The 26,439-nt window shown below is 38.1% G+C and overlaps 1 long non-coding RNA gene across 1 annotated transcript in view; it reads left to right on the top strand.

Annotated features, from left to right (window-relative positions):
* Positions 1-18,164, top strand: part of LOC132597114 (uncharacterized) — a 176,709-nt gene extending 158,545 nt beyond the window's left edge. The window contains exons 2-3 of the long non-coding RNA XR_009563497.1: positions 14,140-14,247; positions 18,078-18,164. This is a non-coding gene — a long non-coding RNA (uncharacterized lncRNA). The remainder of the gene's footprint in view (positions 1-14,139; positions 14,248-18,077) is intronic.
* The last annotated feature ends 8,275 nt before the right edge of the window (positions 18,165-26,439 follow it).

Raw genomic sequence — 26,439 nt, 5'->3', positions numbered from 1 at the left:
ATTGCTAAGGGAATGGTACTGTGAAAATCATGGATAATCATTTGCTCACTCTTCTTCATTATATATAATTATCAAGAAACCCAAAAAGGAACTTGTTGGGACCTTCATCACATGGACAAACATATGATAGCATGAGTCGGACAATGATTGCAATCAGTACACTCACTCATCTCTATTAGACCTTGAGAAAATCTGGACAAGCTAGAGCCAGTGGCTTTGTAATCACATCTTCTAAAGCAAAGAAACTACCTAAATTAAAATAAATTGCTTTTCCATTATCTCCTGGAAACATTGTGTCATCCCTTTCTATTGGTGTCCTGTGAAAGTTAGGATGCCACCCCCCCACCCCCGTTTTGTGTTACCAGAGAGGGTGATACAGTAATTGTGATGTTGATAATCAGTAATATCTTGAATGTGCTACTATTTTGGCTAGTGAGTAGGAAAAAAATGAATTCCAAGCAAGGTTGAGGACTGATTTACCTCATTTCCCACCAAACTCAAATCAAAATAAAATGCCTTCCATGTCCTCTTAGATTCCCTTACTAGCTTTTAATTATTCCAGCTAACATCAATATTCCCTATTTTCCCTTATTATTTCTCATAGAGACACTGGGGCTTATTAACCATAAGATGTGGGAAGTATTGTTCTTCTAGAGTAGTGTTTTCCAAATTCCAGTACAAGAATGGATGTTTGCATGATATTTACACTAGTGCATGGCAGAATGAATACATAAATCTGTACGATATACAGATTGCAAAGGTTGTTACGCCCCAATCCCCTCCACGTGACCTCCACTGGGTCTTGTCTCCTTCCTCACCACAGTATTTCCACCACCAGGAGCACTGAATCACACAACAGGCATTCAATACAATATCCTTTCAGTAAATGAATGAATGCAGTGTCCTATTTTGTGAAGAGCTGTTCTTTATTCTGTGATTATGTCCTAAGTTTTGGTGTCAAAATATCTTTTTAAAAAGGAAATAATAGTAATAGAAATTATTTTTAATACCCTTACTTGAAAAAACTAAAGGCTAAGGATCCTGTCTTGGTCATCTGAATTTGATTTTTTAAATTTCACTGGGTTGGAAATATAACAACCTGGAAATCACTGGTATAATCTATTTCTTAATGTTAAAATGGGGGGATTGCTGTCCAGAGAGAGAAAATAACTATTCTAAAACCTCAGTAACTAGATTTTTATCTATTCCCCCATACCCCTTTTGTTTTATAGAATTATAATTATAGGTTGATTCTTTTTCTCCTCCCTCCCTTCCTTCCATTCATTCCTTCATTCTTGTGTTTTTATAGATAATTGTGGTTTTTAAATATCGTAAGCTTCTTGAGAATGTGGCTTATGCTATATTCTTGTTTCATAGGATTAACAACCCCCCGTGTTTGGGATGACACTGTGCTTGGTATGCAGCTTCTGCCTTGAAGACTATGCTTAGTGGATACAGATAAAAGCAAGGAACTCTTTTTCTTTTCTTTTTGGATATTAATCCCTTTTCTGATTTATGGTTTGCAAAGTTTTTTCCCTATTCTGTAGTTTGTCTTTTCATTCTATTAGTTGTTTCTTTTGCTCTGCAGAAGCTTTCGAGTTTGATGTAGTCCCATTTGTTTATTTTTACTTTTGTTGTTTGTGCATTTGGTGTCCTATCCAAAAAATCCTTGCCAAAACCAATATTGATGAGCTTCTTCCCTACGTTTTCTTCTAAAAGTTTTATGCTATCCGGTTTTATATTTAATCCGTTGATGCATTTTGAGTTAATTTTTGTGAGTTGTGTGAGATTGGGGTCCAGTTTCATTGTCCTGCATGTGTTTCTCCAGTTTTTCTAGCACTATTTGTTGAAGAGACTATCTTTTCTCCATTGGGTGTTCTTGGCTCCCTTGTCAAATATTAGTTGACCATATATACTTAGATTTAATTCTGGGCTCTCTATTCTGCTTCATTGGTCTATGTGTTTATTTTTCTGCTAGTACCATACTGTTTTTATTGCTATGGCTTCGTGGTATAGTTTAAAATCAGGAAGCTACATGCAGATGAAAAGATGCTCAACATCACTAATAATCAGGGGAAAACAAATCAAAACCACAATAAGATATCACCTCACACCTGTTGGAATTGTTATCATCAAGAAGATGAAACAACAGGTGCTGTTGAGGATATGATGAAAAGGGAACCCTTACACCCTCTTGGTGGGAATGTAAATTTTTCCAACCACTGTGGAAAATAATTTGGAGTTTCCTCAAGAAATTAAAAATAGGCCTATCATACAATCAGGCAATTCTACTTCTGGGATAATATTCCCAAAGGAAATCAAAACAGAATTTTAAAGAGATATATGCACTCCCATGTTTATTGCAGCATTATTTACAATAGCCAAGATATGGGAGCAACCCAAATGATCATCAATGGATGAATGGATAAAAAAGATGTGGTACATATTCACAATAGGATATTATCCAGCCATGATAAAGGAGGATATCTTCCCATTTGCAATGACATGGATGGACCTTGAGCACATTATGCTAAAGGAGATAAGTCAGACAGAGAAAGACAAATATGATATCATATCACCTGTATGTAGAATTTAAAAACTCATAAAAAAACAGTAAAATGGTTGCCAGGGGATGGGCGATGGGGGGAAAGATTGATGGTGTTTAAAGGTACAAACCTGCAATTAGTAATAAATAAGCCATGGAGATCGAATGCATAGTATAGTGAATATAGGCAACACTATTGTACTACAATTTTGTAATGTGATAAATATCACTACGGCAGTCACATTATAATATAGACATATATACTATATGTATATAAATGTATCAAAATGATACAATGTACACCTTAACTTTACTTCATGTTATACATCAAATTTATTCAATTAAAAATCAAGGAAATCCTATTAACTATCACACTTGTTTCAGAATATAAATGGAGACAAGAAAAAATAAGCCTGAACCTGATATGTAAACCAAGTATTGATAAAAATCTGTTATCTGATCAGTTCCTTGTAGGGAAAGAAATTGATTTATAACAGATCAATTAGTTCATAAAAGTGGAATGACACATAGAGCATTCACCTTGAACATGGATTTTGAGATTAGGTTTGAAAAGATGATTGATACCCCCTGCGCACCTAACCTTCAAAAATGAGAAAAAAGGAGACATTATTTCTGGATCTTGTTGAAGCTTGTGATATTGCCAAAAAGGACCACATTTCTAATATTTAAACCAAAGATAAAATATGTAGATAAAAACACCTAAATGAAATGAACTTTATTAATGATGCAATGAACATTAGATAGATCTAAGAAGAAATATCATAATTTACTTTTGTCTAGGCATTTGCTCTAGATGCCTGAGAAGAAATAACAGACCTTTCTTTATCTATATTCTATTACACGTTTTGCACCTTTCCACTTTACCTATTGTTAGTTATTCATAAAAATCTAATTAGTAATTTGGTTGAAAACTCCTTTTCTACTAATTGGTCAGAGTGCACATTCTTTTTTTTTGCTAGGGGGGGCGGTACGTAGGCCTCTCACTGCTGTGGCCTTTCCCGCTGCGGAGCACAGGCTCCGGACGCGCAGGCTCAGCGGCCATGGCTCACGGGCCCAGCCGCTCCGCAGCATGTGGGATCTTCCCTGACCGGGTCACGAGCCTGTGTCCCCTGCATCGGCAAGCGGACTCTCAACCACTGTGCTACCAGGGAAGCCCCAGAATGCACATTCTTACTAAAACTGACCTGACCTACTAAGGACTGTTTTTTCCCTATCTGGTTCTAATTCCAATTATGCTTTATTTTACTTCTAACTTGAATTGTAATTTCTTACATAAGTTGTCCTTGTTTCATACATATATATAAAACTTCTAATATCTTAAATGGTAGTATAATAGGGAAAGCTTCCACTTTTTTCTTTGCCTTTTTATCTTGCATGCGTTAATTGTGCAAATTAAAAATCACACAAATAAAATAAAAATGAAATTAAGCCCTAATCAACTGAAGGACCAAGTCCCTGTTTTTTCTGCCTGGTTCAAAATTTGCCCATGTTAATAATACCAAGTAAAACAAAATAAATAAAACCTGATAAACTTGGGGAAATTTTTGCTGCAATTTATTATTGTTATATCTGAAACTCTTAAATACAGCCCTAAATGTTGTCATAAGATAGGTTATTAAGGAAAAATCAAGGTGCCAACTTGGATTTCAGTGCAAAATGCCCATATGCCAAAAGGGTGGGGGAGTGAGTAATATGGGCGTGGCGGCTCCCAGCAGACACATTCAGTATCAGTGCTCCAGTCAAACACTTGGCTATGAGCCTCTGGATGTCCCTTGTCTTCCTCCTACTGCGGAATGTCAGCTGAGGAGAGCCTGTTCTTAATAATAAGAAAAAAGAGATAATAGAAAAGGAAGCAATGCTTCTGAAATTCCCTTGATGCTCTCAGTGCAGTCATACCCTCAGGGGGTGAAGTCATCCAGACAGGCTGCTGCCATTTGGGGGACAGAGTACCCCATCCCAGGTCTGCTCACAGGAGCTTATTAAATTCTAGAAGAAAGACAAAGCTCCTTGTGTGTGCTCCATACCAATGGATCAAATGCATTAGGTCCAGCCCACTTGTGTGCTTCATCCACTTGTCTTGGGGACTGATCTGGCTTTATAGACAGATTGAGGTGTGCATGTGCGCCTGCGTGAGTGCGTGTGTGTGTGTGTAAATGCTTGGGGATGGACATGGGGCACATTTATGAGAAGGATGCAGTACGCAACACCAGAGCAAAAATTTCTGGTGAATTTAGAAGAGGTTACGTTTTAAGTTTTACCTTTTATTTACACAGCATATTTCCATTTGCAAAGTGCTTTCACATTGCAATCTCTAATTTAATGCTAACAAGACTCCAATGATATTATGAAGACAGGCATAATTATCCTTTTTTTTTTTTTTTTCCAAATGATACAACTAAGGTTACACTACTTGCCTGTGGTCGTATAGTCAGAGTGGCTAAGTGGGATAGTCATGCCTCCAGCATAGGACCCATCTCTAAGCACAGTGTTCTCTGCCTATTCCCAAAATTGCTGACCAGTAAACATATAATAACTAGTTAATTTGCCTTTTTATTAACTTTAAATTCTGAATATATCAAATACTTGTGAAATCTGATTTATACTTCCATGGTGAGGGCATTTTTTTTCTCTGGTATAAAAAGAAAATTTTCTCTTAAAGTTGCAGTAATAATAATACTACTGACATTCAAATTATCTTCACACAGATTATCTCTTTTGAATTGCAGAACAACTCTTTGAGATGAGCAGGCAGGACATAGTTCTTATGACAGTTTAGTGTCCCTAGCAGTTCATTTCTTACATATAGGAAGTGTCTCAGCCCATCAAATACACTTCCAGCCTTGGAAAATTTCTCCAACCTTTGTTGGTAACATTGTGTGTTTTCCTCAATATTCTGCAGCCTATATGTCCTATCTTTTGACCGAGTCCTGGCATCCAGTACTATGAACTTGACAGAGAGTTACACATCCTCACTTATTTGGGGAAAGAGCCTGTTAAACTGCTTTGACAGTCAGAGAAACTGAGACCAACAAAGTTAAATGACTTACCTAGAGCCTGCCTATAACTCCTAACCAATAAAGATGTAGGAACTTTGTCATTATGAAGGCCCATCACGGAGTCTCCCACACCAGAGCTGACATCTGAAACAAACATATTTACCATATGTCTTTGGTGTAGTTCTTACACATCAAATAAGGAGGCATTCTTTTTGGTATAGTGATTTCAGGGGACATTATATTTCTCTATAATAGCTTCTCCAGTGGTAGATTGATAGCTGCAATTCCACCATTGGATAAACACCTCATTTATGTCTTTCACTTGTCCCTGGGAGATCATAAATGTCATTGAGAGGGGTAAATATTAACCTCCTTTTAACCATTACCTAGTTGACATAAACAAAGTTTTCAGTCCCTTTGTGAACAGGATTGAGGAAAGAGAATGTGAGGATAGATCATGGGGGGATGGGGACTCAATGACCATAACGATGGCTACGTATTATGTTACAGGCATGGTTACACAACTCTACATACCTTTTATTATCTACTCTTCAAAACAAAGCAGTTTATAATGCATAATGTCATCAGAAGAGGAAGTCAGCTTATATAGAAGGAATAATTTTTCCAAGGCCACCATGGTTGAAACAGATTTTTTGTTGTTGTTTGATATACACAAGATCATGCCTTTCTACTATACTCTTCTGTCTCAGGCAAGATACATTCAAGGAATCATACAAAATAGACTTTTAATGCAGAAGTAACCATAGAGCTTCCTGTTATTCCAATGGAAAAGACAGATCTGTCCTACTTCTCTATGTAGGCCCATCACCATTCTATAACATTGCCCTAGGACCTAAACTTTTACTTATGTACACTTCTTTTCAATTATGCTATGTTGGCTTCAGACCTGTGGAATTTGAGAGGCTACTCTGCAATTTTTGAAAGAAAGACCAATAAGGACTGTTTTTTCCACCTGGATGAAGTCACAGAAACATTGAATACTGTCACTGAAGGACAGAGCAATTACTCCTGGAAACTGTTCAGCCCACACCTGCCTCAGGGGCAGGCCTCAATCAAGGGGGAAGTCAGAAATGAGTGTTTGACCTTCCCGGGATTGCTAGTTTATCCTCCCACTTTTCTATGGAGGCCCAGTATGTAACTCATTGCACTCTGTTGTGCATTTCTGCCTCTTTTCTACATGTGCAAAGAAAGGTGAGGTTTTCTAGGAAAGAAACATTAGGCATTGTTCAGCACGTTGGGGAGGAATTTGGTGTTGGATTGGGGTGAAAGGCATCCCAAAGAAAGCGTTGTGACGGTAGGAAGAGCCTTGAACTGGGAATTAGGGGCATCTGGATTCTGGGCTAAGCTCTGACACTGAGCTGCCCTCTGGCCTTGGATAGCCACACTGGGTGACCACACTCCACCCAGCAATTCAGTGAACCCATGGTTCCAACTACCAGTGCTCAGTCCTGCCCTGTAGAAAGCAAGGACTGCCATTGTTGGAGTGCCCACAAAAGTCTCTTCTCCTGGTCCTTCAAAGTAAGTGGACAAATACGACACATAGAGATCATCTCTAGAACTGTCAACAGAGACTAGTTTTCATGGATTGTGAAATGAGGAGTGACTGCTAAGGGGTACAAGGTTTTTATATGTGGTGATAAAAAAAGTTCTAAGGAGATTATAGCGATGATTGCACAACCCTGTGAATGTACTAAAAACCATTGAATTGGGGTGACTTGTATGGTATAGGAATTATATCTCAATAGAGCTGTTATTAGTATTTTTTAGAAAGGCCTTACAGATCAGTGTCTAATTTTGTCAGCGTGTCAGCTCATTCTCTTGCCAATTTTGACCTTGAGAAATACGTGCCCTTTGGGACAAGGCTTGCTTCTCCCAAAATAAAGGCAATATATTCTTTCCACCAAATATTTAGGGCAAGAGTACACAGTGGGCTTACTGTTTGTGCAGCTGATAGGTAAGAAAATTACAATTTCCTCTTTGGTATGACTTTAGTCACACTTATCTGGAGGCAAATTAGAGATGATTTGAGGGGAACTAAAAAGGACCATCCATCTCAAAGAACTACCTCTACCCAAAAAAGTCAATTATTCAATCTCAGGAGATGAGCTTTGCAGTTTCTGATTTCTTTTAAATATCAAATCTTACCTTGAATGAATACTTTAAATCTTCAACTTAGGGTTAATTGGTTAATCCAATCTGTTCCCTGTATGATGATGGGTGTGGTGTTTCCAACAGTGTTGAAATTCTGGAAGATGTTGAAAAGTGAGGTGTGGACTTAAAGTGGGAGAGAACAGAGAGAAGGGATGAAGGCTCCAAAATCAGTCTTCACTAAATTTTTAGCCCATGATTTAAAGCTGCTGCGGATGCTGAAGGGAGGAGCGATTGAAATTCAGGAGTCAGGATGTTTTTGTTTCACGCACAAACTAGGTGCAAGTTGAAATTGGGAAAATAACACTATTCAGGAGAAAAGGGGTGATTTAATTGGAAGGCTTTAAAAATGATTCACTCTACAGGCGTGTGCCCTTAGAAAATGTGTTTGAATAGGAGAGGAAAGGAGGAAAGGGTTTAAAAAAGGAGACAACGGCAACAGAATCAAGACCAAACCCTTTAAATTAAAGACCGGGAATGTTCCTTTTATCTAGGTTTCCACTAACCTCAAGCTACATGGTTCTTCCTCCTTACTTAGCAACTAGGGTGACTCAGCACAGGATGAGTTGCAGAGAATAGCTGTGTGGGAGATTATTGTTTTCATGCCCAGCTATCCTGTCCCTCCCAACACAAAATATTCTTTTGGGAAGTGGCCCCTTTCACAAACTCTGTTCATAAGTTTCCCATGGAAGCAGGCGTGTTTTCACATGCCCTCCCGCTGCCCAGAACTGTTGTCTAAGAGTGAACATGTGACTAATCTATATAAAGAAGTCTCTTCCTTAGGATTTCTGGTGCCCAGTGCTTGTGCTCTAGTAAATGATTGAGCAAAGTTCAATATAGAACACAATATTATTTTAACATCTAAGTACCCAAAGGGAACTCTGAACAGAATATTTTCAGTTGGCATCTCTAATAAAGTTTGATGTTGTTATTTGCTCTGTGGATAGTACTACATACTTCATGCAATTGACCCCAGCCCCATCCAAAAGAAAACAAAAAAAACACCTCTCAGGCTATTGAGAAATTGATATCACATGAATTGATTTATAATAACCCAAACCACACACAATAAACCGGTAATTGAATCGAACACATCATAAATATCCACCTTGACTTTACCTCCTGGCTGAGCAGATGATGCTACCTTCAAGTTTTAAATTTCATGATAGAATATTTAAGCTGGTGTAATATAATAATAGGGCATTAGCATTACGGATAAGATGACTTCTCTGCTGCTTTTCTCCTTTAAGTGGGAGAATGTATTGCTATTACTAATGATATTTCAAGGTCGAAATCATAGCAAATGTTAGGCAAATATTTTTGACATAGAAGAAACTACCTGAAGTAGAGAAAAGTCTGGAAGCTTCTTCTGTCTCCAACTCTGTCCCTTTCTAGCCATGTGAACTGGACTACCACCTTTCCCCCTCTGAGCCTTGGTTTCCCCCATTATAAAATTATGGTATAAGATTAGATAAACTTTTAGTCGTGAATCTAAACATGACATGTGTCACATAAACTAGGACATTTAGCCAGACAGACTCTAAATATTGTTACTGCTCTATGAATAATTTTATAAAACAATTCACAATTTAGGTTCAGAGGAACTAGTGTGTAAATGTTAGATTTCCCACTTATTAGTTGTGTGACCTCTTGACTAAGTGACTTAGATGATCTAGGACTCAGTTTCCCTGAAATTGAAAGTAGTGGTAAGTCAAAAGAGTAATATCTATCTTACAGAGTTCTTATAGAGTGCAAATGAAGTATTGCATGGCCAGATACTTAAATTTTTATGTTTTTCATGGTAGTAAAAAATGGAAGAAATGGTAACAGTAAGTAGTAGTATTAGTATTCAAGCTGTGATAACAGCTAATGTTTATTGAGCCCTAACTATATACCATACACTGATTTGAACATTATATACGCACTGTCCCATTTCATCCCCGTAACAAGTCTTTCAGAAAGGTACCTTAATTTCCCCACTTTATAGTTAGAGAAAAAGGCTTACAAAATTCAAGTTACTCGCTCCATGACACAGTTAATAAATGGTGGTACTCAGATGCAAACCCGGGGCAGTCTGAGTCTGGAATGTGCGTTTACCTACAGTGTTATACTGATTTATTCCTCCAGAGTAAACAGATTCAGATTTATATGTGGAGATTTCTACTTCCAGCAATATTCTTGTTTGAAATGAAATGTTCCACTAAGAATACCGGAAAAGCTCTACCGTCAAAAAATCTGTTTAAAGATGTTAGAGAAGTACTAAGGCAGGGAGAAATCAAGGGATAAGCCACTAGAGAGAAAAGGAACTCAAAGAACTCAAAGAAGTGAAAGTGACATTCAGCATCTTTTTTTTATTTTTTTGAGGCATTGACCAATTAAACTGCACCTGAAAGGCTGAAAAGCTGAGTAGGACCTTTGAGGGTTTCATGGGGCTGGGGGCCACAAAATGTAGTTCAAAGCCCACCAAACGGATGGTCCTTGGTAAATACTCCAGGTTTTTTTTTTTAAATGGAAATGCATTTCTTTTATTTATTTTTTTATTTTATTTTACTTTTGGCTGTGTTGGGTCTTCGTTTCTGTGCGAGGGCTTTCTCCAGTTGTGGCAAGCGGGGGCCACTCTTCATCGCGGTACGCGGACCTCTCACTGTCGCGGCCTCTCTTGTTGCGGAGCACAGGCTCCAGACGCGGAGGCTCAGTGGTTGGGGCTCACGGGCCTAGTTGCTCCGCGGCATGCGGGATCTTCCCAGACCAGGGCTCGAACCCGTGTCCCCTGCATTAGCAGGCAGATTCTCAACCACTGCGCCACCAGGGAAGCCCTACTCCAGGTTTTTAATTGTGGGGTTTTTTTTGGCCGTGCTGTGGGTATGCGGGATCTTAGTTCCCCAACCAGGGATCGAACCTGCGCCCGCTGCATTGGCAGTGTGGAGTCTTAACCACTAGACTGCCAGGAAAGTGCCTTAATTGTGAACTCATTCTAATAGTAAGGGTGAACTGGAAATAGATTAATCCTCATAAAATACTGAAGTCTCCCTCTGAATCCATAACTGTATTAAAATAACTTGTGCCAATTCAAACTGCCTGCTAGAAGCAAAAGCAAATATCTGGGGGCAGATAACATTATCCAGAGCCTCAAAGATCCTCTGGGATTGTTCACATAATGAAAATAAAAAATCAAATAAAAAAAAATCACTGGTTGTAAAAAAGACAAACAACTTGGGTCACTCAGCACAGAATTGACCAAAGATGATGAAAGCATAACAGGACCACAAGAAACTCAGATATTAAGAGTTATGAATTTAAAGTAACCATAACTGCCGTGTTCAAGATAGTGAATGACAAGATGGAGAATTTTCATAGAAAACTGATGTCTTCAAAAAAGAATATCGATCTACAAAAAAGAATAGCTAAAAACCACAATATCTCAAATTAATAACACAACAGGTAACAGTATATTTGCAGAGTAGAGAAGTGGAAGAAAGGTCAGAAGAAAATATGTAGTCTGAATCACAGACAACAGGATGAAAATGCAGAAAAAAACCAGAAGGAACATGAGGACACAGTGGAAGGATTAAACATAAGCGTAATTCGAGGCCCAGAGGGAGAGGAAAGAATGGAGCAGAAGCAATACTTTAAGAGAAAGTGACTTAGAATTTTCCAAAATAAGAATTATTTATATGTGTGTGTATGTGTGTATGTGTGTACACAAATATATTTATATGTATATATATGTATTTTTTTCCATTTTGACACTGAATTATTAAGACAAGTTTATAGGCTGGGGTTATTGTTCTCTCTTTAGCTGGAAGAGACCTTTGAGGCAATGAAAATTTCAAACCACTGAAATGATAGTTGCAGAAAGGTGGATATTTAGGGGCTTTGTACTTTAAGAACAGAGGGGCCCTTTGATGATGTGAAATTTGAGTGAATGAGAAACGTTGGGAAAAAATGAGTACCAGAGACGTGATGAAATTTGACTTCAGAATCCTTGCTCCCTTACATATGTGGAACAGCAGATCATGGTTTTGGGATCAGAAGAATGTGGGGCAAAATCATTGTTTTTGTTTTGAGAGAGGAGTAGGGAAGTGCTTACTCCCTACCCACTCCCTCTTTGATTGTGTCATTCAGCTTCTTTAGGCCTCAGCTCCCTCAGCTGAAAATAAGAATGACAATGCATTCTTCACACAGTTTTTTTTTTTTTTTTAACATCTTTATTGGGGTATAATTGCTTTACAATGATGTGTTCCTTTCTGCTTTATAACAAAGTGAATCAGTTATACATATACATATGTTCCCATATCTCTTCCCTCTTGTGTCTCCCTCCCTCCCACCCTCCTTATCCCACCCCTCCAGGCGGTCACAAAGCACCGAGCTGATCTCCCTGTGCTATGTGGCTGCTTCCCACTAGCTATCTACCTTACGTTTGTTATTGTATACATGTCCATGCCTCTCTCTCGCTTTGTCACAGCTCACCCTTCCCCCTCCCCATATCCTCACAGAGTTTTTATGATAACTGACAATGTATGCAGAGAACTGGCCGAGAGCCTGACACATACAGTGTGCTCTGTTAATGTTAGTGCCTCCCCACACATTTTTTTCTTTCCTTTATTAATTATGAAAGTCATTTCTGACTTCCGCGCAGGGTTTCTTGTGAACTGGTCGAGGTAGCAATGGTTTTCTGCCCAGCAGAACCAGAAAACAAGGAATAACAAGGATTCAGGTACAGTTTTATTATCAGCAATATCAATACCTCTGAGAAAATTTGGTTACCCAGGTGTTGGGACAAAAGAGACAAGCCAAGTATTTAGATTTAATAGGTACTTTTTGAAAAGTTAGTGTCCCAATTAGCAGGGAAGGAATCAGGTAAAAGAGAAATCACCCAGTCTTCAAGAACACTAACCAGTAGTCACAGGACTATTTGGGGAAAACCTCCTTTATGATTACTTCTGGTAGAATGGTTTTATTCCATTAGTATATAATGGTTTCCTTTTCTATTTCATCACTTGAGATCGTTCCCTTTCCCTAATAGCAGGTAATTTGATGTTTCTTGTATTCCAGTTTCTCTCTGGTAGCATAATCTCAAAATTCTTACTAGAATTTTAATTTTAGTGGTCCCATTGGAGTTCATGTTTTCTGTATTATCAACCTATCCATAACACGATGTGAAATAACATGCACTAAGCAGTTTTTACCCAAGGATAGGAAAAGCAAAATGGTCGGGAGTGGGGGGTGGTAGATATGATTAATGTCTGTCCTGGGGTGAATCAAGGTCTTCCAGCTGCCCGTATCATACTTCCAAAGGTCCCAAATCATTCTAATATATGTTGTCTTTCTACCATATTTATTACATGATAATATTGTTTTGAGAACTGGATGAGGTATCACAGGTGAAGTCATAATATAGAAAAGTTAATAACTATTAGTTATTTTAGTGGTGAAGCTTATGATAATGATGGCTGACAGTGTTTTCTAGCAGAAGTTGTAGACGAGCTTTAAGATAAATAAAAGAAAGTTATTCCTCTCCTGTATAAAATATATGAAGCGTGCCGGATAAAGAGGTTCTACAGGTTGAAACTACAGGTTTTGGGAAGATGAAATTAATTGAGACTAACTACTAAACCTGCCACAGGTAATTTAGGGGAGGAGATAACTTTGTCTTGTGATCATGGATTTAAGTCCTCTAGAATGCCTTCGTAGTTGACTGTCCCTACTCTTTGGGATAAAAACTCACTCTCTAACAAAATCTAAACAATCCAGTCAATTTGTACCATGAGATGATTGACAAAGAGTCATTATCTGTGTTGTTTTTTTTTTTAATTGAAGTATAGATTTACAATATTGTGCTGTGTTCTTAAATGAGAGATTTTCTCTCTACCTCTAGTAAATTTTGGCTTAAAAGGAAGAGCCAAGATGATAAAGTTAGGTCCATATTTCCTTAGATTTCCACCCACATTACTTTGTGCTCCAGAGACATGTTTCTACAGACAAGTTCCATAATATTTAGGAAGCAACAGGGCATCCCTGTTAGAAAGTTAGGAAGAGCAGGAAAATGTGGATTGACTTAGGTGATAATGGTAAGATTGGTGATGAAAGGGAAATGTGCTATTCAGTTTGCCCTTCAAGGAGGACTAGTGGCCCTGGCTCCTAGGAATGCTGTCAGCAAACAGACTTCAGTTGGTAGCACCTTCCACAGCTGCATCAGCTGTAGAGAGTCAACCTCATCCAACTGCACATGCTTCTTAGGTGGCCCACATCCAATGACTGATCAAGGTTGGGATATAAATGCCTACTCATTTTGGGATAACCTGGGCCACTTTAGTTCTAGAGTTGTCTGTGAGTTTGCTAAGGATATCGTTGGGTCTGTTCCACAGGTCTCTGCTGAATCCTGATTCCTTCCCTTCCCTTCTACAGGTGTTAATTCCAAGGATACCCAACCCCAATAAATATTGCTGCACCTTTAACGGTTTCAGAGTCTGCTCCCCAGAAAACCCAGCTTGTGACAGATTTCTACTCTATGGGGTAAGTAGAAAATACCCTGAATTTAAAGTCTGAAAATTCTAGTGCTGTCTGTGCCACTTATTTATGTGACCTTGGATCAGGCATATCACATCTCTCAATGGTAGGTTTTTGTTTCTGTGTTCACATGTGTGTGTGAAATACAGATAGAAATACCTTCCTCACAGTGTCATGCAAGAAATAAATGAAGAATGGTGGTAAAAGTGCTATAAATATGGTAGGACAATTTGTAAGTCCCAAAGCATAATGATGACGATAATTACTGAATCCTCATTGTGTATTTCTTTAACCTTTGAGCAAGACCTTTGCAGATTACTGTTCCTGTATTAATACATAAACACGAATGCTAACACATTACTCTCTTGAATGCCCTGGAAAAACCTTTCAAAGAAGTTCTTAAATAGTCATGAGCTTGGAAAACATAGGAATATATGTTTTCCTCCAAATGAAATAGGTAAAAATATAATGGTAAAAAAATGATGGCTAGAACTTTATTGTAATTACCTGTATTTGTATTCATGTAGCACAACTTTATACTCTTTCATCTCAAAATTGAGATTTCTATGCAAGAGAGATGAATACAGAGATCTTCTGTTTGATATTTCGTTTGAATTGTATTTTTCTCTGCCAGAGAAAAGTTTCAATATTTCATATATTGAAGATGCCATAAAGAACAAAACAAGACAGAATTTAAATAATTAGGTAGACATGCACCTTATAGTCCTATAACGGAATCAGGAATCAAAAAAATTCAATTCCAGTGTGGAAAATTAGACATTTACATCTTGTTTCAGGGAGCCTATAGTTATGCCTATAGATTGTAAGTAAAAAGAAGTCTATCGATTAACCAGACTTCCAAGCCTCAAATATTCCTTTATATTCATTATATTCATTCATTCATTCACCCACAATAATTTAATGTAGTACAATGTACAATGCACATGGCTCCTTGAAAGCAGCATTTACTTCTTTTTTGTTCACTGTTACGTTCCCAAGAGTCTGGCACAGTGGTTGGCACAGGGTCCATGCTTGAAAGTACTTGTTGAATTCATGCATGAAATAAATTAATGAAAACACTCGTCTGGTTCCTTGGCTGAAAGCCAAAATGAATCAGCTGTAGATCATAGGTCCTTGTCACCTCCTAACACCTCCACTTCATATCTCCTCTAATCAGACTGTAAGTATTGCTGGTTGTCAAGGTTTTCACTATCCTTTACATAGGGAAGTTCATCAAACTCAGTATTTTTCTCTTTTTAAAATTAATTGGAAGTACTTATTCAGAAAAATGCACAGGTCATAAGTAGACAGCATCATGAATTTGTACAAGATGAATACACTCATGAAACCAGTACCCGGATCAGGATGTCAGATATTACCAGCAACACAGAAGCCTTCTTCAAGCCCAGTCTCAGTCATTATTCCCTATATTTCACAATTTTAGTTTTCATAAGATTTTAGTTTTAGCTGATTTTCAACTTATAAAAAATGGAAACACACAGAATATATTCTTTCATACCTGGCTTCTTTTGGTTCACATTGTATTTGAGATTGACCTCTGTTGGATATAGTTACTTCATCTTCATTTCTGGATACTACCCATTGTATGAATATACCATGATTTATTTATCCATTCTTCTGTTGATAGACATGTGGCTCTTGGGCTGTTTTCAGTTTTGGCTACTAGGGTTAATGCTGCTGTGAGTAATCTTATGTACCCTTTGGTACACATACTAAGCATTGTGTTGAGCATGTATTTAGGAGGGTAATAGGGTATGCACTTTTCAGTTTAAGTATACGTATTACCAAAGAGTTCTCCGAAGTGGTTGTATTGGATAAGCAGTGTATTAGTGTTCCAACTCCTCCACGTCCCCGCCAAAACTGGCTATTTTTGTTGTTTTCATCCTAGTGTATGTGTAATGGTATCTCATTATGATTTTTTTTTTTTTTTTTTTTTTTTTGCGGTACGCGGGCCTCTCACTGTTGTGGCCTCTCCCGTTGCGGAGCACAGGCTCCGGACGCACAGGCTCAGCGGCCATGGCTCACGGGCCCAGCCGCTCCGCGGCATGTGGGGTCTTCCCAGACTGGGGCACGAACCCGTGTCCCCTCCGTCGGCAGGCGGACTCTCAAGCACTGCACCACCAGGGAAGCCCCTCATTATGATTTTAATTTGCATTTCCTTAATAATTAAATTGAGCTGTTTTTCGTATGTTTTGGGGTCATTTGGAGATCCTCTTTGGTAAAGTGGCTGTTTGGCCATTTTTCTATTTTTTCTAGAAAAATAGGAGTTTTAGAAGTTTTAATATATTCTGGTTATGAGTTCTTGGTAGATACATGTATTGCAAACATATTTTCCCAATCTATTTTCCCACTCTGTTTCCCACTCTAAAACAGTATCTTTCTATGCTGTTTTGTTTTTTTCTGATGAAAGAAGTTCCTAAATTTGAAATAGTCCAGTATAAAAAAATCTCATTTCCCGTCAAGGTCATAAAGATAATCTCCTGTGGTGTCTTCTAAAAGCTTATTGTTTTCATTTTTCTGTTTAGATTAACTTTCTACCTAGAGTTTTTGCATACAATATGAAATAGGACTTAAAATCTCTATATATTTTCCATATGGATATCCAATTTATCTAGCATAATTTTTTGAAGAGACAGTGGTTTTCCATCTTCACTGTAGTATCTGTCACCTTTGCCATCAATCATGTGACCATATGTATAAGAGTCTGTTTCTGGACTCTTTTTATTCCATTTTATTTATCCCATTTTATTTCATCAGTCTTTTTATATTTATCTTGTACTAATATAGCACTGCCATTATTGTTGTTATTTTGTAATAAATGGTGAGACTTGGTAAGTCTTCCAACGTCGTTTTTCTTTCTAAATAGTCTTGGCTTTCTTTTCCTTTGAATTTCTATAACATTTTAGAATCTGCCCATAAATTATCTCCCCTCCCTTCTCCTTCCTTCTCCTCTCCTCCTCCTCCACCCCCTTCTCTCTCACACACACACACACATACACCAGAAAAGCAAAAACAAAAACTCTTCAGCAAAGTTTGTTGAAAATTTGAACATCCATAAATGCAACATACCATACTACCAGAAAAAGGGTACAAATACAACTATTTTAACTCCACATATACTTTGAACTCCACAATACAATATTCTTTTTCTTTTTTTTTCGAGTGCTGCATAATTTTGTATTTTTTTTTTTAATTTTTAATGGAGTTTAATTGCTTTACAATGGTGTGTTAGTTTCTGCTGTATAACAAAGTGAATCAGCTATACGTATACATATATCCCCATATTCCCTCCCTCTTGCGTCTCCCTCCCACCCTCCCTATCCCACCCCTCTAGGTGGTCACAAAGCACTGACCTGATCTCCCTGTGCTATGCGGCTACTTCCCACTAGCTATCTATTTTACGTTTGGTAGTGTATACATGTCCATGCCACTCTCTTCATCCCAGCTTACCGTTCCCACTCCTCTACAATATTCTTAATGTTTTTATTATTTTTATTTATCTTTGTATTATTAATAATTTTTGTTACTTTCTATTACCATTGCTTACTTTATTTCATGCTTACATGAGGTATCATATTCTTTCTCCCTGAGGAATCACATGTACCTATATATCTGAATTCATATGTATGCATATATTCTTACCAGTCTTGGTCATTTCACAGTAGCTCATCAAATGCTTCCTTCCTGAGTTGTGCTCTGTCTTTGTGTCGTGACAAATCTCTTCTGATTTTCTTCATTCCACCCTGGCTGCACCTTCTCTGTCCCTTGTAGGCTCACTTCCCTCTGCCTGACCCTTAAGTATTAATGTTTTACAGGCTTCTGGTCTGCCACCCTTCACTGACTTCACCTTGTCGTGCTAATGCCCAAGGCAAGTAGAGGACCAGAGAAACCCTGGTGGAAGAAGGTAGGTCATGAAACTGTATCTTCATCAAAAGGAGAAATGTGTTAAACATAAGTCAGTAGTACAGCTTTTCATCTCTTGCTGGTGATTGAATAAAGGTACCCACTTCTGTCTTTTAAATGCTAACTCCTAAACCTCTAGAACTTCCTCAGATTTCTCACCTGAGCATGTTCAAATATCAAATGAATGGTCACATTTAAATGTCCTGCAAATACTAAACACTCAACATGTCCAAAATAAATGTATAACTCAGCCCTGTTCTATCCTACTGGCTACCATAGCTCTGTGAATGATACCCTCGTTGACCCAACTGCTTAAGCCAGCAACCTAGGAGTACTCTAGATTTCCTTCCTGTCAATACTCAGCTCAGATGTTACAACCTACCAACTGCCTGTCCCAAGGATTTTAGCTGCACTGTGTGTATGTGTGTGTGTGTGTGTGTGTGTGTGTGTGTGTGTGTGAGAGAGAGAGAGAGAGAGAGAGAAAGAGAGGGAGAGAGAAATATTACATATATTATACCATGTTATATCTTTGGCATGTCTGTCCCCTCTATCGGACTATAAGTTGCTGAATGGCAGGCACTGTGTCCTATTCATCTATGAATACCTAGTGTCTAGCATGGCTCACTACTTTGTAAATATTTTTGAACCAATTTGCATATTTCAAGGTTAAGTGGGAAAAATGTCATGGAAATAGAGCAGATGGATTTCTGTAGTGGTCACCAGAAGGAAAGGATCCTTGGAACTGGGAATGCCAAAAAGGGCTTCATTGAGCAAATGGCAGTTAGATAGGATTGGATTCTAGACTGATACTTACTACTGGTGTTTCCTGAGACAATTTGTTTAACATGTGTAATACTAAGTTTTCTCGTATGTAAATTGGGGATCATCATTTTTTTTTTACTATATCTGTGAGAATTAAATGAGATGGTCCACTAAGGAGAATGACTAGCATACAATAACCACTCAGTAAATGTTAGTTGATAATATTAATAAAAGAACTCAAGCCCTGATAGTTGGGAGACTACAGTGCACAGATGGAGGATAAGGAATCTGTGAGGTTTATAAAACAAGACACAAAGGAGAGTATTACAAATTTAGGTGAGAAAGTGAAGAGAGATTTAATTCAGCAGAAGACAGTGAATGTCCTCCTAAGTGGTCTTAATTCTGAAATATGTAATTATCTGAATAATAGGACTTAATTAGTGGAAAAGGACAAAGGGGTCATATAGCTGGCACGCAAGCCTTCACCTCCTCAGTTCTCTGACCATGTCAGACAGCACTAACCAATGACATATCTAGATGTGGCTTCCAAATTCTCAATAGATTGGTCCAGGCAGGCATTTCCTGTCAGTCAGGAGCTGACTTACCATCTCTGAGTAGCAAGTGTCTCTGTGGCTCCGTTTAATTTTGCATGTGCTGACATAGCCCAAGTAAGGGGAGAAACTACACGGTCACTAATTAAATAATACGAGAATAATCGAAAGCATAATTGTTAGTTACACATATTTCTAGTCTATACCCTGAAATTTCCAGGCTGTTTTTTTACCCCTCGAATTAGTATGATCAGGGCTTTCAAAATCCATACACATGATCACATTTTATCCTCAGAACAATCCATGAGGGTTTGGAACCAAACTCACAGAATCCACCTCACAAATAAGCAAACAGATGCTTTGTGATACCTTAAAATTCTCGAAGTGAATTAATGTTAGCACCAAGGTGGAAACCCTGGCCTTGGATACCTATTTCAGAACTGGGGAAGGCAGGGGCTGATTGTTCTGAGTAGCTTTTGCCCTCTAGCTCAATATTCTAGTGCAGATCCAGTTTCTAATTAACAGTCATAAGTTTTATCAGAAGCACATTTTCCTTTCTTTTATTACAGTTCCCTTTTAGTTTCTTTAGTTCAGCGGGTGATCTTCGGAAGTGATCTATGAAACGAATAGATGCTTAAGTAATTGGAGGTTTCCTCCTATCTCCTACGTGGGGGCTAGTATCCTAGGTGGAGTTGAGAAGGTATGTTCTGCACTCCTCACCTTGACCTCATCCATCAAATACTTGGGGAAACTCTAAACTGAGCAAAGGTCAACAGGTTTCTTTCTCGCAGGACTCAGAGCCTTTATATCCCCAAGAGAGTAAAATAGTATTCAGTGCCTCATCTTTTCTGTGCATTTGACGTCGGATCACATTTTGTTTCACTTTTCATTTTATAGTGAAATTTATCTTTCTCTGCTTATTTTTTCCTAAACAAGTGAAAAGCTTCTCTCTAAAATTAGACTCTAAGCTTCTTGATACTGATGATACGATAGAATTATTTTCTAGATCCCATAATACGCAGTGTAGTACTGAGATTATGCTATTAATTCCACGTTTCAGATGTGGAAATTGGGATTAAGAGAGTAAAGTGAGTTTCTTAGGGTTTCTACTCTTAGCCCAAGGGCTCTTGGGCTGTACTGCCTTGTCTCAGTTTCTTTATCTGTAAAACGGGAATGTTAATAGTATTTACCTCATTTTTTAAATTGGAGTATAGTTGATTTACAATGTTGTGTTAGTTTCAGGTGTATAGCAGAGTGGTTCAGTTATACATACATATATATCTATTTTTTTCATATTCTTTTCCCTTATAGGTTATTACAAAATATTGAGTATAGTTCCCTGTGCTATACAGTAGGTCCTTGTTTGTTATTACCTCATGGTTTTGTAAAATAAGGATTAATTGAGTTAATTTATGGAAATTCTTTGACACAGTGATTAGCATAGAGTAACTACTCAGTAAAGATTATGTATATTAATATATGCAGATTAATATATGAAAGAAAATAGAATATATTGTGATCACCCGGCAAAGAACTATTGTAAGTTATGTCTTCAGTCAAGTTGTCTGCAGTTCAGCAGCTGTCCTTTTGCCCCTATTTTATCTGAAATAGGAGTAACTTTTTCTCTTGACAACTTCCAAGGGGTTCAGCCAGTCACTGAAAGACAGAACAGCTTGAATGTGGAAGACATTCTATTCCAAGGGTGTTGGGCTATAATAGGATTCAACCCTAGGCTCACTGTGTTCTAATCTAGAAAGCTCTGTTCCTGCTTTTTATGACCTTCTTCCAGACAGAAAATACTCTAATTTAGTACTGGGCGTTCAGGATGGAAGAAACTGATCAATTTTAGCATATCTTAGCTTCACAGTTTTTATAGGCCAGGAAACATCAAACGGAAGCTTAAAAGAAGGGAATGGGAAAAATATCAAATGGACACCAAACTCATGACAAGGTTACAAGCGTTTGAGTATTTTGAATTTGGGATTATGAGTGGTGAAGTGGGACAAGAATATGATCTAGAATCAGAGAACCAAGATTCCAGTCCTGGCTAGATCATTAGTTTGTGTATGACAGTGTGAATTTGTTTTCTCATCTGAAAATGAGTACAATAATAACAACTACCCCACAGGATTATAGTGAGGGGAAAATGAAATAATGTATGGGAATGCACCCAGGAAACATTCACTATTGTCATTAGAAGTTAAGGACTGATGTCATCATTATTCAACCATCCAGAAAATGTACAAAGACGCAAGAGGGAAGAGATATGGGAACGTGTATATGTGTATAGCTGATTCACTTTGTTATAGAGCAGAAACTAAGACACCATTGTAAAGCAATTATACTCCAATAAAGATGTTAAGAAAAAAAAAAGAAAATGTGACACACTCAGCATTGTTCTAGCCTATTTTTCAGATGGAACATAAAACAATATGCTTAGTCTGCAAAAAGACCATAACCTAAGGGCACAAAAAATTAGGACCAATGATTTTACTATAGTATGCTTCCAAGTCTTTATTTGAACTTTTCTATGTATTCCCCTTGAAAATTGCTAAATCTTCTTTAGTATATACTTTTGAAAAGTGTATATAAGAGAAGGGCCTTGAGGAAACTTTAAACTTGATTGTTGCTTATTGAGGGTCAATAACAGATAATGATGAAAATACAATACAGTCTCTTCAAGCTGTGGAAAATAGCATTTGATTTGCCAACATTACTCACATTTCCTTAACTTTGGGGGTGCTGAATGAAGGCTGTTTGTTGAGTGGTTAAGAACACAAACTTTGATTTCTGACCAGGACCCAGTTTGCAAGCCTTGACAATTGTAAGTTACAAACATTTGGAGAAGCATATGACTCTCTTAGCCTCAGTGTCATCATCAGAAAAGTTGGAATATAGTCCGTGTGGGCTGTAAAGACGACTGAATGAAATAACATATCTATAGGTAATGCCCAGCACTTATTAAACTTCGAATCTCATTTAGTTATCCCTTTTCCTTAATGTTGTACCTAGGGTACTGGGAGACAGATTGTGCAGAATCCTTTATCAATTACATCTGCTCGAGAAACAGAAATATACAGAACATAAGAGCTGGCCGGGGCATTAGATATCATCTGGTTTCAAACCATCTTTTCCCGAAGGGTGTCTGATGCTCTGACTAGCTCTGTTCTGATTCGAGGCCAGATTGCTATACCTTCCTCCCCACAGGACTTCATTGTCTTCGTCCCTGAGGGACACTTGATAGCACACTGGGAGGGAAGGGACCTGGGGACGTAGAGAGCCTAAAGGGAGATGAGAGGAAAGTTAACCTGTTGGAAAGGAAACTTGAAATAAGCTTAGACTTAAATCAGAAGAAAAGTATGCCCCTAAGCCCTTTACACAAAAGCCCATAGCCAAAGGCAGTCACTTGGAGCAAAAGAAAATGTTGCGTTAAATGAATTAAAAGTTGTGTGTGCCAAGGCGGAACAGACTTGCTAACAGTGAGAGACCCATTTAATGAATATCAGCCAGGTATAGATTTATGCACAATAAAATTCTGCATTTGACAGATTTTTACTACTCTGCATTTCAAGTTTATACAAAGAGCTAATAATTTTTCCCGATAGGCCATTCTTCCCAAATGCATTTAATCAGTGATAAGAACAACAAAAAGGCCCCATTCTGTGCTTCAGCCTTTATGATTCTCTGTATGCTATTTCTATGTTTAAAATAAAATTGCTCTTTGGGGAAAAATTTTAAAAGCCTGGGCAATGCTTTGAATGTGGGTGAGCATTCAGGAATGTCAGAGCTGGAAGTTTCTTTAGGGGTCATATTAGAGGTCATTTTCAATACGGGAAACCAAGACACCAAAGTGATTTAGAACAGAAAACCAGGTTCTCCCGTAGAAATGCTTTATAAGCTTCCAGATTCTAAAGTCTTATGCTTGGGGAAAATAAAGTAGGTGTTCGTCTACTTGTTATGATTGAGATGCTTCATCTCTACCTCCCCTATATGGCTTTGATGTTTGAAACTCCAGTGCTCTTTTTGTCAGGTTGTACTTTTGTCATGCAGGGGGGATCATGGTCACATGCCACTTTCACCCAGCAGTGTAAATATAACATAGGGTTTGTCAAGAAAAAAAACTTCTAGGAAAAAATAGTAGAGTGCATAGGCTAGGCTTAACTGCTCTACAGGCATTATGGCCAACCTTTTAGAAGAGAGGGCCCCTGGCATATGTTCTGCATATTTACAGGGTCAGAGCGATGGGGACATCCATGTGACTATTTCAGTAGTGCACTGGGGCAGGCTTCTACTGTGTCATAAAAGCTGACTGTGCTCACCTTTTCCCAGTTGTGCCTTCATGACTTCACATCGTTAGCTTGATATTGGCCACGGTGAGAGTACTTACACATCAGAAATTGACATACTCTACAAAGTGAGGATTTTTTGGGGGGGGACAGGGAGTAGCTTCTCTACTACAGTATAGCTACAGCTGTACAATAATGGAAGCTTTCTGGTTAGAGATGTGCCTTTGTTAGAAAGAGGAAGACTTGGGTGTTTACCCAGACCTTCTGAGCTCTCTTCTGCAAAGCTACCCAGAAAGGGGATGGGGGTAGAATGAGCACTCCAGATCTGTCCCTCACCAGCTCTATTACAAAACCCTCATTCTCCAAAGAGTGAAAATAATTATAAAAATACTGATAGCTAGTATCGAAAAGCCCTTACCATGTTCCAGCCAGTTAGCTAATTTGTCATTTAGTTCTCAAAGCAATAGTTGACACAGTTATCATCACCATTTTATAGATGAGGAAACCAAGGCCTATAACATACTAAATAACTTGCTTGAGGAATTAGAGCTTTATAAGAGGCAATGGCAAAGGTCTGTCAGATTCTGCACCAGGAACTTCTAAGCATGACTATTTTCTGTAGATTATTCTTAAGATAGTGGTTTCCAACTTATGGACTGTGGGTCCCAGGGAGAAGGAGGTATAAATGAGCTGTAGAAGACTTAAAGGGGTAATTGAATCTATACGCACAGGAATCATTGGGTATGAACCAAATAATTATCTCGCATGTGTTCATACTATGGTATTCAAATTTATGTGAATACTGTTGAGGTGAATACATATTTACTTTTTGAATCTATATTAGCATTAATTGTCTACTTTGTTCTAAACATTTCACCATGTACTGAGCATATAACAACAAAATAGATAAATATGTCCCTTGACCTAATATAATTTCTTAATTAATAAACGCTAAATACTGTGATGTGAGGTGATAAAGTTTTTTGGCAATACAGAGAACACCTTGTTTTGGAAATGTTCGGGAACTCCTGCCTCTGGAGTGAATGCCTCTTGCCTCAGCAGTCTTTTTTTTTTTATATATTTTTAATAATGCCTCAGCAGTCTCATCCCTAAATCTCTCTGCCTTTTGTCCCATATGTGCCTCTATGATCCAATCACTGCAACTACTGTTACAGCGTCCTAGCTGATCTATTACCCTCCAGTTCCTCTTGAACCAAATCTGCCCTGCCTGCACTTCCAAGTGCTTCTTTTTAATGCTTAGATATGGTAAAATCATTTTCTTCTGCCGAATGATGGTCAAATCTGACCAACAAAATACAGATCTAAGAATCAACGTGTGTTTATCTCTCCAAATTTGGTGTAAGTCTGTATAAGTGAACTATACTCATGTCATTTTTTTTTAACATCTTTATTGGGGTATACTTGCTTTACAATGCTGTGTTAGTTTCTGCTGTATAACAAAGTGAATCAGCTATATGTATACATATATCCCCATATCCCCTCCCTCTTGCGTCTCCCTCCCACCTTCCCTATCCCTCCCCTCTAGGTGGGCACAGAGCACAGAGCTGATCTCCCTGTGCTATGCGGCTGCTTCCCACTAGCTAGCTATTTTATGTTTGGAGAGAGTGGCATGGACATATATACACTACTCATGTCATTTTTAATGTTCAGTATTTACTTATTGTACTTCCTTCATCTTCCTCAAAATCTCTCCCTCTCCCCCTCTCCCTTTCTCTCCTTCTCTCCATATCTTCCTGTCTCCCTCCCTCCCTCTTTTACACACACACCACACACCTCAACAAAAAAGCAAAACAAAACAAAATAAAATAGTGCGCAAACAATAAGATACCTTTTTAAAGCATTTTAAAGGCTTTGGCTGAAGCAAAGATCCCATCTGACTTAAAGTTCAAGTACTGATAAACTTTGCAAGTATTCTCCCAGCAAGTCCCAAGTCTCTCCTCTGTCAGATCTAAAATTTGCATCATTTTCTACTCCACCTGCAATTTTCTTTTAATTTATGTTATTTTCAAACATAATTCTAACTGAAAAATACAGTATATTAAGCATGATATACCAGATCTAGATACAGTAACCGGTTGTTTTTCCTCAGCTAATGTGCTTTTTAAAATCAGTTGGTATTTAGCCTGAGAAAACACCTTTTGAAATCTTAATGAAACCCTATTATGAGAAAGTTAATTAAAATGTGTCACTCTTCCCTCTTCTCCCCCACCCCTGAAGTATGAGGTGTTGCTTTGTACGTGTGTAATCTGGACCTGGAGGGGGAATTTCTCCATATTCAACTTCAGAGACTGCTTCTTGAAAGGAAAGCAAACACTCTGATTTTAAGAAACATGATCAATATATTTCTCCTCGTGGTGTAGAAAACGTCAAAGCAAATCAAGTGTGATTGGGGAGCTAATTTCTAATTTAGCTGGGCCAGTGTAGAAACGCCTAAACTGGCATGGTGATAAAATCCAAAGAAATCACAGATAAATGGCTATAGTGGCGGGCGGCATCTCTTCCATCAACCCCCCCATCAAGGCTGCAACACTGTGCTCACATGGAAATGTTCCTGGTGCTGGGATACTTTCTGCGCAGCCTCCTGCTTGTAAAACCGCATGCTAACACTCTACAGCTTCATTAATGAAAGAAGGAGAATTGGGAGATCTCCTTAG

The sequence above is a fragment of the Globicephala melas genome, chromosome 3, assembly GCF_963455315.2.
Source record: "Globicephala melas chromosome 3, mGloMel1.2, whole genome shotgun sequence".
Lineage (NCBI taxonomy): Eukaryota > Metazoa > Chordata > Mammalia > Artiodactyla > Delphinidae > Globicephala > Globicephala melas.
The sequence above is the reverse complement of the archived record's forward strand: the minus strand, read 5'-3'. Positions and strand labels throughout refer to the sequence as shown.